Raw genomic sequence first — 11,637 nt, 5'->3', positions numbered from 1 at the left:
TCAAAATTCCAGAGACGTCGCAAGCACAGAACAAAAAAAAATTTCTTTCTTGAACTATTTGAGAGTAAGTTAACGCAGAAAGTTAAGTTCCTCACAGTTTTCTATAAATGAGGTGAAGATTCTAAGTGAGCTGGAGAGATTAGCGTCTTAGAAAAACGAGAGATTTTGAAAGTTCTACCTGAGAAGATGAAAATGCACGTGTCGCCTTGGGATGTGTGGTGTGGGAAAGTGAAGCATTTTGTGATGTTCATGTCTGAGAGGTCATTCTTTTTTCTATCTTGAGGTCCGAGGGCAAAAACTATCCAATCCTGTCCACCAGTGCTGAGTGTCCTGCCAACAATTTGCCCCCATCCCCGCCCCACGCTCGTTAGCCCAAGCTCTCTAACAGGCTGGCAGGCAAGGGGGTGGGGGACACAGGCCCCGTGTCCCTGCAGGTGGCCCACCCTCCAGCCTAGCCGAGCTCCTTTCTCTCCTGCCTGCGAACTCTGTCGCGAATGCTCTTCTCTCTTCCCCACTGACGTCCTTGGAAATTCTCCTTCTTTTCAGTCTTTCTAAGCATTTTCTCCCCCGTGCTATTTGAGCACCTGTTCAATCCCCTGAAAATTTATCGCACCAAAATAATTGCTTCTTTATCTTTCTCCTCACAAGACTCCACGTCTCTGGAGGAAAGAGCCTGGGTATTTTTCCTCTCCGTAGCCTCAGCTACGGACACCGCGCTTGGCTCAGCCGTTGGTTGCTGGATAAACGTGCCTTAAGAACTGTGAGCCAGACCCTGTTGGGCTGGGTGGAGAATGACCCTGCCCTTAGGGGGTTCCCATGGCAACAGAGAGAGACAGGTAACAAAGCGGGCAGCCACCATGGAAGGGAGAGTCATCGTTTTTGTGGGAGTGCTAAGCACGAGCTGGACGCCTTTCAAAAGCGGAAAGACTCGCATGAAGCTGGAATTGACATACACTTGGACTTGGCCGACGGTGCCTTGCAGGGGCGGGCGTCGGAGAAGTGTCTACTAGACTATAAGCTCCATAAGGGTTTGGACCGTGTCTGCTTCTTTCACTGTTGTCTCCCCAGCTCCTGGCATAAGCAACATGCTGTGGTCACCAATAAATATTTGTGCAATGAAGCACGAATGAACCCACAGCCAGATCCTCCTTCCTGTTTTTTTTTTTTCAAAAGCCTTTCTCGCCTTCTCTCTCGCTTTCTGACTCGTCCTTGTCCAAAGATGTGAGCTCAGACTTACCTCAGTGGGGGCGGTGCTGAAGATCAAAGACAGTAATTAGGATGAAAGCATTTCGTACAGTATGAAGTGTTCTGTAGACGTGAATTACTACTCGTGGCGTCCGCCCTGCGAAGGGCCATGTTGGGTGAAGCCGCGCTGGGCTGACCTGGTTGGGGTTCGGGTGCCCTCGGGGCCTATTTATGGCCCTGTCAATGCAAAAAAGACCCACCCGTTTCCAGTTTACCGTTCTTTAGAAGTCGTGTGGGTTTTAATAAGGACCTTAGAGATTCCTTCCTTTGCAACTAGAAAAGAATAATTCAGGTGCAGTAATTAGGGTTCCCACGGTCACTGCTCATGTGTGGCTGGTCCGAATGAGGGTTTTTCTTCTTGCTTTTTGGGCTGTCCCCAAGGGAGCTCTTATTAGAGAAAAAGGAGCCCCACGGCCATGGTGGGAGGGGGCCTGTGTCAGGCAGGGTTCTCAGAGGAAGAACCAGCAGGATGAGTGCGCACATGGAAGGGACGCTGGTTCGCTGCACGGGAACCGGGTCACGCGGGAGAATTAGGGGCCTGAACCACGCTCAGATGACAGGGGGAGGGGACCGCCACCGTCCTGGAGCCTGAGACGACTCAGGAGGCTGCAAAGAGGTGCATCCTGGGGCAGGTCCCTTGTGCTGTCTGTGCCTGAGTGACTTACGAGGTGGCTGCGGGGAAAGGGAGAAGCTGCCTTCCTTTCAAGACTGCCCTGAGCTAAAAAATTCTCGGTGGCTTGTCCGGGTGTAGGAGCACAGCTACCTGGAGGCGGGAGAGGCTGGGTGACCTCATGAGGAGGTGCGAGGGCCCCGGGCGCTCCCGGCCCTGAGCTGCTGCAGCACCCGTACATGTCTAAGCTACGGATTCAGGCACTTTGCAACACGCCCTCCGCCTTCCTATTAAAATCCTGTGATGCCCAGTAAATTAGGGGAAGGACGGGGTGGCTGAATGAAAATATTCTCTATCCCTGGCTCCACAAACACGTCCACAGTGAGAAAAGGGACCACTTAGGACCCGGGGGTGTCGGTGTCCAGAAAGGAAAATGGTGAAGACAGACTCTCAGGGCCTGAGAGGGACGGCGAAGGGGGTAAGTGGGTCCCCCTCAGCCTTCACCCCCTCCTTCCTCTCTACTTGAAATCCAGAACCCTCAACAGGTCTGCCACCCCTCGGGGCCACTCTGCCTTCTAGAACTAAAGTCTTCTTTTTCTGGAGTTAAAACATTCCCAGAGAACTCGGCACCCCAGGCCAGTGTGAGTAGCCAGTCACCGCAGTGGCTCCTGATGAGGAGCCGCCGGTCACCGCGGTGGCTCCTGACCAGCGAGCTGACGGAAGCTCACTCCCTGGTGAGTTTGCACTTACAAAGGAGGCCTTAACCCTGCATGTCAGGGGCTGTGGTGGGCATCTGAGAGGGTGCCGAGTGGACTTTAGGGACACCTTTCTTGTCACCGTCTGTCCCTGCCCCCATTAACCCGGCTCCTCTGCTGCCCTTCTGCCCCTTGGACACCAGCAGTGGCCCCTGGCGGGCACGCGAGGGCACTCGCCATCCGTCACCTCTCACACCTTCCTCTCTCTTTCACTCCTCAGGCAGGAACCACGGGAGGCGAGCTCTGTGGTGCACCGACCCCGACACCCTCGGGCGGCTGAGGTGGGGGCTCGGTGTGTACCTGTTTCTCCTGTGAACCTGGGCCTTGCTCTCCAGCCAGCCCCACATTCCCTAAGGGCAGAAGTCGCCCTTCCTCCTGACAGGCAGGTGTGAGTACAGACGAGGTCAAACTCCAGAACTCATCATTTCTCAGAGAAGCAGTTTTGACAAAGGCGATTGTCACCTGCGTCATTTCGGCATGGAGAACGGGGCGCAGGGTGTGACAGGGAGGGTCTGCGCTGGGTAGGCTTCAGGCCGCTGTAGATATTATTTGTGTGGTAATTCACTTCAAAGTGTCCAGTACAAATAGCGGGGTGTGTGTGACCTTCGATGTCCACCTCAGGAGTGGTTAGTTAGCTTCTCACGTGATTGTTGGGAGGCCACCAACCAGGGGTGGCTTAGTTAGCACACAGAGGCCTCTGATCAGGATCCACAGTCCAGAAGTCCCTATGGCATGCACATTAAATCACACTGGCCAATTCTAACCGGGAGACTCACGAATTAACACGTAAGGCGTTTAGACATGACATTTTTCTTGGTGAAATAAGAGAACTTGAAAAAATAGCTCCACCGCCTCTGAGTCGGGTCTAGGAATCCAGCAAACCTGGCCCTGTCCCGCTCGGAACTGGGCCGTGTGTCCCCTGTACCTGAGGAAGGGCTGGATGCTCCTGCCACCAGAGCCAGCTCCCTGTGATACCTCGTGTGAGGCAGAGGACAGAGGCAGGACCCTCCAGGACGGTCCGCGTGGCCCCTGGGAGCTCGTGGACCAACAGAACCCCGCCGAGACTGCCTCTCGTTAACCACACGCGTGCTGGGCTTAGGGGTGGGGGACACGCAGCCCGTCTCCTTCCACAGGGTGGAGGCCACTGCCACGTCCAGACAAACGGACAAGTGCTGGGCAAGGAGGGGAGCCGTCTGCGAGCCGCCCGTCTGGTGAGCACTTGACAGACCCCGACACTGTGGTGCGAGGCACCTTCTTCCACCCCCAGAACAAGCCCGGGGACCAGGCAGACAGGTGGGGCGTCTCTTCTCCCGCAGGTGAGGCCTCGGAGCCCGCAGGTGCTTGATGACGTCTTCAAAGTCAACTGCGAGCTGCAGTCCCCCACCCAGCACCCAGGAGCCCGACGCTGGGCCAAGGGCTAAGCCGCGCTTGGGACCCTCGGGGAAAGGGCCCCGGAGCTCGAAAGTAAGTTCCTCCCCTTCCGAGAGCGGTCGTCCTCCGTCTCTGTGCCCAGCACTGCTAGACCCAGGACGCCGCATGAGAGCCTTCGCCCCTCGGCGGGGTTGCCGGCTCCGCCACCCTAAAACGCGCCGCTTCGGTCTAAGGATTATTTTGAGCTAAAGGCACTTGAAGAACAGCAGGGCCAAGAAGGGAACTCTGATCGCCCCTTTTCTTCCTGAAACCAGGAGCTAAAACTCCCCCGGGACAGGTCCCCTCCCCGTTCCAGGAGGAAAGAAACATTCTCATCGTGAAGGACGGGGTGAGGCCGGGAGGAATTTGGACTAAGGGACCTTGTGAAAACAGCTCAGCCTCCTTCGGCTTCTCGCCGTATTTCGGTTCCTTCTCCAGAATCACCTCTCTTCATCCTCGTAGAAACACAACTAGTTTCTGCCACTTCTTTGGGTCTTCACGTCCTTACGAAGGCTCCAGGGTCACGAAACACTTACATTGTACGCTTCACTCCTGTAAAGCTGTCTCACGTCGATTTCTCAGCCCCGGCCAAAGACCGCAAGAGGCAGGAGGTGAAGGTCGCCTCCCCTGCACATTCCGAAGCCCAGGATTTAGGGGCAGAAGCGCACATCCTATAGCGCGATGCCAAGGGCTGTGGACTAAGAACCTGGTGCATCTCACAGCAGGAGCATCTTACACTGTCCGCTTTGGGACTCTTACTACACATTTGCGGGATACAAAAATGAGTGACTCCATGGACTGGAAGTTTACGGAGAAAGACAGGACTCCACCTGGGCCGTCGGGAAGGGCTGCATCGTTCAGGGCGGAGGATTTAAACCGTGGCCACGCTCGGCGTGCATAAAACGCCTTATACTGTTTTATTCTTCTTGCTACAGCTGTTTCACTTCTAGGAATTTATCTTAAGGGGCTGGTAGGAGAAATAAAAAAGAGATTCATGTTCAACACGTTTATGTAGTGTAATTTTTCATAGCAAAAAAGTGGCAACAATTTTAAGGTCCAATGGCAGGGAATACACAGGGCCTAAATGATGGCCGTCTACCTGTGGGATGGCCATCCGACACTAAAAGTCGGTTTCAGGAGCACGCGCACTGCGTGGTAGGATCATCGAGGCGAAGAAAGTGGATGCCAGAAGGCCTACGGCCGCGATGATCCAAAGTTTGTCAAAGTAAGTGCGTTCCTTGTGTCTATAAAATACAGCGGTTGTCTCTGGAGTGAGATCAAAGATCATTTTTATTTTCTGCTTCCAGCTTTTCAAAAGTCCAGTTAAAAAAAAAAAAGGCCCTTTTCTTGCCCAGTCTGCAGGGGCCTCAGGGTCCGTGGGTCTCCGCGGCCGCACGGAGGCTTCCGTCTTGCGTGTTCCTCTGAGCTGCGGCGCGCACCTGGCCGCCGGGGAGGAGGTGCCTGCGGAGCGTGGCCTGGCGAAGGCAGCTCAACACTCAGAAACTGGAAAACGAGCAAGCCGCACACCGTTTACCCAGAGCGCGGGTGGACAGCGGCCGCTAGCAGCTTCCTCAGGTGGCCTTCGGGTCACCTCCCGGCTGAAGAGTCCAGGCTGCGTGAGGCAGAAAGACCATTCCTCACTCCCTGAGCCCCTCAGCTACCGGGATTCTTCTCCAACTCTTGGCGAATGCAGGGAAGGACTGGGAGGCCCGGCTGGGTGCCGGTGGAGGGGGCGGTGCTGGGGGTGGCTGGGTGCTGGGTGGCTGGGTGCTGGGTGGCTGGGTGCTGGTGTAGGGGGCGTTGCTGGGGGTGGCTGAGTCCTGGGGTGGCTGGGTGCCGGTGGAGGGGGCAGTGTTGGGGGTGACACCACCTGGGGCGGTTCCTCTTCCCCAGCACGGGGGCCCCACGGCTAGGCCTGCCTGGGGGGCTCCACTGTAGCAGAAATAAAGTGACTTCAGGGTGACCTATACTTGTCCTCTCTTTTTCCTTCACCCTCCCAGCCCCCAGCCCCGCCCCAGCCTCTGGCCTGAGAAGACCCTTCTGGTGGCAAGGCCTGGCCACTGGCCCCACTTAGAGGAAAGGAGCACAGTTTGGGGAGTGATGGGCGAAGCCTTCACCCTACATTGAGGGGGAGTGTGTTTGCCTGTGAATAATGGAGTTTTTGTTCATCAGCCAGTCTTGCCTGAAGTCTGTTTTATTGATCAGCAGCCAGCGGTATCTGGGACAAAGTAATTGCTCAGTAAAGGTTTGTTCGGTGATTGCTTTATAAACATTGACTAGGAATCCGAGGGCTTGATCAGGACCCCTTTTCATCTCTGGGAGAGAAACGTGCGTTAGGAGGCCCGAGACCCCAGGTGGTGGTCAGGGGTCGGGAGGTCAAGGCTACGTGTATAATAAACCAAGAGCATGGGTTCGACCCGGTGTGGGCCTGGCGGCCTTGCTCCGCCGTGATTTAGGGACTTAATCCCAACTGGGCACTGGCAAATGCAGACCTTGGGTCCTTTCGTTAAGGGAACCTGGCGTTTCGTCAGACTCCTGCACAGGTTTTATCTGTTTCTTCTTCTTCTCTCAGAGGTGATTCATTCATTCATTGATTCATTCATTCATTCGACTAATATTGTTTGAGGGGCCGCTATGTTCCAGGCTCCATTCTAGATGCTGGGGATACAGAAGAACGAGAGACACCCACGGGTGCCAGGAGCACCCCGGCCACTGACAGGCCGATGTGTTTACACTCCAAGTTCCCTGCGTGTTTGTAAGGGTTTTCTAGAAACAAAGCCTTCAACAGCAAGGACAAGTGGAAGCGTCAGACGCTGCCGGCCCGAAATGCACAGGAGGCATTTCTTTCATGTGGGTGCAGGGACAGCCAATCTGCTATTACTGGAAGACGGTGTCACCTGGCTTTGCTTTCTATGTCCTTCCGGTGCCCGGGAGCATCTGGGAATGTGCCGGGTGCCACGGTGGACAGAGTGTTAACGTCTCCCCAGAGGCGAAAACACAGGGTTGAAAGGATGAAAAGAACAAAATGTTAATAAGTTTGAGAGTTTAATGCTTTGAGAGACAAATACAACTAAGATCGTATATTTGGGCAGTTTTTCGCTAAGGGAGGAGCGAGGGGGGTAGACCCAATTCCGGATGCTGCCCTTCTGGTCCCTCTTCTCACGGGGGGCGTGGCCGGGGTTAGGCAGCACCTCCGCCTGCTCTTATGCTGAAGCTATTAATCCTAGGAGACGCTCATGGCTTACGGCTTCGTAAGCACTTGTGGCTCCTGCTGGAGTGGCCCAAGGTCTGGTGTGGGATCACTTTGCTTTCTTACCCGCGTGCCCAGTTACAGCTGAGACAGCGCCATGGCAATGAGGGGCCACGTGTCCAGGCCCCAGCGACCTGCAGTGACTGAAAATGCCCCAGAGACCGTGGACCGAGGAAGAGCCACTAGACCAACGAAAATATCGTCATAGCGACACCAAGTTTGTCCACTGCTTCCACGTGTGCCCTCCAGCCCAGCGCCCGACTGCGGCTTCGCCAGGGCCCCCAACTCCCCCCACCCCTGGCCGAGCTTCTGAACTTGGAGGCCGGCCCCGCAGTGGGACGAGACCGGCCTCATCTAAGAAGTCCCTAGGGGTCTGGAAAGAGGACCTCGGGCACCTCCTCTCTCCCGGCTTTGAACTGTCCTCACCCCCCACCGCTCGCCCACAGGCAGATAAATCGGATGAAGAGGAATTCACAAGTCTGCGTACAATAAAAGTGAACATTTAATGCCACCATAGTCTGATTCTTTTTAAACACCAGATTCTCTTTTGACAACATTTTACACCTCATATGCCAGCAAACAATGTCTTCACACTGGAAATGGCACACAGCTTAATGGATTCATGTCACCAGTTTGTGAGAACTATCACTTTCCTTTCTAGACTGTTCGTTCATATGTATCATGATCAAGCCGACAGCGAACTTTTATATAGCTATGTAAAGGCCCAGACGCAAAACCCAGCCTGTTTGCAAATAGGCTGGCGGGACCTGCCCATGTACAGAAAAGTTGAATTTCTGACGTTAACAAATGAACTTTATTAAGAAATTTTAACAGCAAACACTTGTAAGCCAAGAACTTAATTTTCAAAATGGCACCAATCTTTGATCCAGTTAAACAGTGAATTTCCAACCATGACGTTAAATACTATCATTTAATTTTCAAACAGGATTTCATGAACTCGTTTGTGAATTTCCTGTTTCTGACACACACAAAAAATGCACTTGGGCAGATCCGGTCTCCGATTTTCAAATGGGCCCATTTCTACAGATAAGCATATTTATATATACATACATACATTACTGGAGCTGAAGGAACCACAAAGCACAGTGTCCTCATGTTACAGATTCGAAAACGGAGTTCTAGAGATGTTCGGTAACACATCCGGGGCCACAGGACTATTGTCAACACTGGAATGAGAACTCAGGTGCTCTGTCCTGTGCCCTTCCGCCACGTCACAGACCTTCTGCACACATGCGCCCGTGTCCGCCCTCGTGCACGCCCACGTCAGCACGGAGGTGTGATGCGTGTTCACCTGCACACACACACACTGGTGCAATGGCTCCTCGTGGGAAGAATCCGAGATGCCGGACTCGCGTGCCAGCATCTGTGAACCCCTCCGTGCACGTGGGCCGGTCTATTGACTTCAGTGTCTTCCTCCAGGAACGGTTATCCGCAGCTTCTGCACCGAGCTCTAATGTCTTCAAAGCACTTCCCATCGGCTATACCATGTTTTCTTTACGCCTTCCCAGAAGGGCAGCTACCGTGACCCCACATCTTCCTCTGGGGAGCCCGAGGCCCCACAGAGTGGAGCGACGTGCCCGAGGTTGCATAGCGAGTGCAGAAACCAGGCGGGCACCCCGTTTCCTCCCTCCCGGCTCAAGGCTTTCCTCGTAGGCTCAGCTGCCTCTCAAATGAGACTACGGACCCCAGGCCCTCCCCGCGCTAGAGATCCAGTGAGGGGACCAGGTGCCTTAGGCACCAGGGGCTGTAAGACTCACTGAAGTGCTTTGGTTTCTCCAGGAAAAAAAAAAATCAGGTGCTCGGTCTATCCAGGGTAAGGAACTGTAGCTGCTTTTCCAAACCCCTGCGGGGAGCACCGGGCGGGGTGGGGGGATCTTAAGGAAATGTAGGAACCTCAGGCTGTTCTGTTCGAGCACCGGGCGGGGTGGGGGGATCTTAAGGAAATGTTGTTCTGTTCACACTTTCTCCGATTTGAGCGCTGCATCCGCAGGCAGAGGCTGGACCCCTCTTCTAGCCGCGAAGGCCGACTTCCAAGCCCGTCTTCATCCGATTCAGAATGAAGGACCCTTTCCCGCTTCAGCTACTTACTATAGAGACAGCTTAGCTTTTGAACTAAGCTCTATACTTTGAGGACTGTTCTCCTGATTTATCCATCTTGCCTCCCCAGACTATGTCCCCACTGACAGACTTCACAAGAGCGAGAGAAAGAAACAGCCACCGACAGAGCCACCGAATGTTCACGCGGACGCATTCCCTGGGACAGCCACTCCCGACGGCGACGGACAAACTATGAAACACAAGCAGCATTGTAAAACGACATCTCGAGTTCACGAATAAATTATAACATTCGTAAATCGAATATGTGACAATGCGAGATGTTGGTTAATAGTACGATGGATGGAAAAAAATGACCCCTTTTTAGTTTTGAAGGTAATTCTGGGTCTCCATAAGAAGAGACACGTGCAGGCCAGTATTTCAGCCGACATGGCCTGGTACCGCCTCCAGCATCATGCTCCAGTCACCGCTGTGACGTCACCTCCGGTTCTGAGTAGGGCCACCCCAAAGCAGAACGTGTTTCTTCAGGGATAAACTAGCTTCTAAGAATTTTCAAAAGACTTTTTTTTTTTTTTTTTTTGAGACGAGCTGGAGTTATAAGAGCTTCTCCTGGATCGGAACTATGCTTTTATCTGGAAATGATAAGCAGTTTATAATAGGAAAAAAATATTTTGTCAGGAAGGTCGCTAAGTGACACAATTTGAGTTTTTACCCACGGATGCTGACAGATATTTGCTGGAGGAGGAGGAAACCAATATCATAATCCAAAGGACACGGGCGGTGGCATGGAAGTGTCCCTGTCGTGGGCCACCCTGCAGGCAGGCTCCAGGGACAGTGGGAACAGCCGGTTCATTCAGTGTTCACTGGTCACCAACTGTACTTTTAATCTGTTTCTTACTGGCCCGGTTTCAGGGTTTAAACACATTGCCTTTCTAAGTGAGAAAATACTTCAGTATATGCTCGGAGTGGGCCCTGCTCCAGCACGAAAGAACGAGTACATTTGTGAATCGTTCTGGACTCAATTTTGAAATTAACTCATCTTTAGTAATTTCTCTTATGGCCTAAAATCCTTTTTAGAATAAGGAATTTAAAAACATTCGCCGCATCACTACTTCGGAAGCCTGGGCTGCGGAGCCGGGCGGCCGACGGCCCGGGCAGCGTGAGTTCTGTGGGCTCGTGCAGGCCTCGCCTCCTAGCTCAGGGCTGGGCCTCTGTAAGAACTAAGGACGAACCAGAACTCACACTGAGCATTCGAATCGAAGCCCGAAGAAGGGCTTCTTGCTCAACGTGAGGGAAATCCGAGAACCGGCACAAAGCCTGTGTGCGGGTGTCACACGTTTTGAACTGCTGCCCGGATGGTTCCTTGTGGTTACAATGAAGCCACTGCCACCTTCCGTGAGCACAGACGTCAAGGTCGAGGCTAACTGATGGCAAACCGGGCCGGATTCCTGCCTGCCGTGGTCCCCCCTCTGGGCTGCGTGGCTTTCTAATCCCAGCTTCTACCCGCCTCCACCCAGCTTGGGGTCCCTTCTGTGACCCCCAGCTGTGCCAGCACAGACCGAGCCCCGCACTGACATCTCGAGTTCCCCACGTTCAGAATAGTGATTAGAGGTGAAACAACAGTCGGGGTTCCGATTTTGAATCTGGGGGAGAGGAAACTCAGCGTCGGCACCCCCGTGACATACGCAGAGGGAGTTCAAGGGCGAGGTCAAAGGGTGCAGCTCTCAGGGGGGACTGAAGCCCCAGGAGGAAGCTAACCGCGCCCCCCGCGGCATGAAACGCTGTCAAGATGGATTTGCTCCCGGGGAACGAACGATATCACCGTCTCCTGTTTTGGGATCTGAATTTCGTTCTGCTGCTGATGCTTCTGCCTCCTGTGAAACGGCAGATCTCGGACAATTCAGGCTTCTGTGTCTGAATGGTAATTTCAAATTAACATTTTCCTCATCCTTTCATTTGCAGATTACGAAATGAAAACGGGTTCTGTCACATTCCCTTTGCCTTCTGGGGTGACCTGTCGCCAAAACCGAAAGCAGACCTGGGCCCGCCTCACTCTGGTCACTGCGGGAGGCCGAAGTCTTCAGCTGCAGGGAAGGTTTCAGGAGAGTTGGCTGCGACTTCTGTGTGGTTAAGGCACAGGTAGAACCAGGGAGGAGCACATGATGGAATAAAATTCATGCTTTTTCCACATAGTTAATCAGTAATTGGTACGTTAAGATGGTTGCGGTTTACTTAGGTTTAAAAACGGAGAAGCGCGTGCCACAGTGGACGACCCCCACGCAGCCGGCATC

The sequence above is a fragment of the Pteropus alecto genome, unplaced genomic scaffold (assembly GCF_000325575.1).
Source record: "Pteropus alecto unplaced genomic scaffold, ASM32557v1 scaffold115, whole genome shotgun sequence".
NCBI classification, from domain to species: Eukaryota; Metazoa; Chordata; class Mammalia; order Chiroptera; family Pteropodidae; genus Pteropus; species Pteropus alecto.
This window is presented reverse-complemented; position numbering follows the sequence as displayed.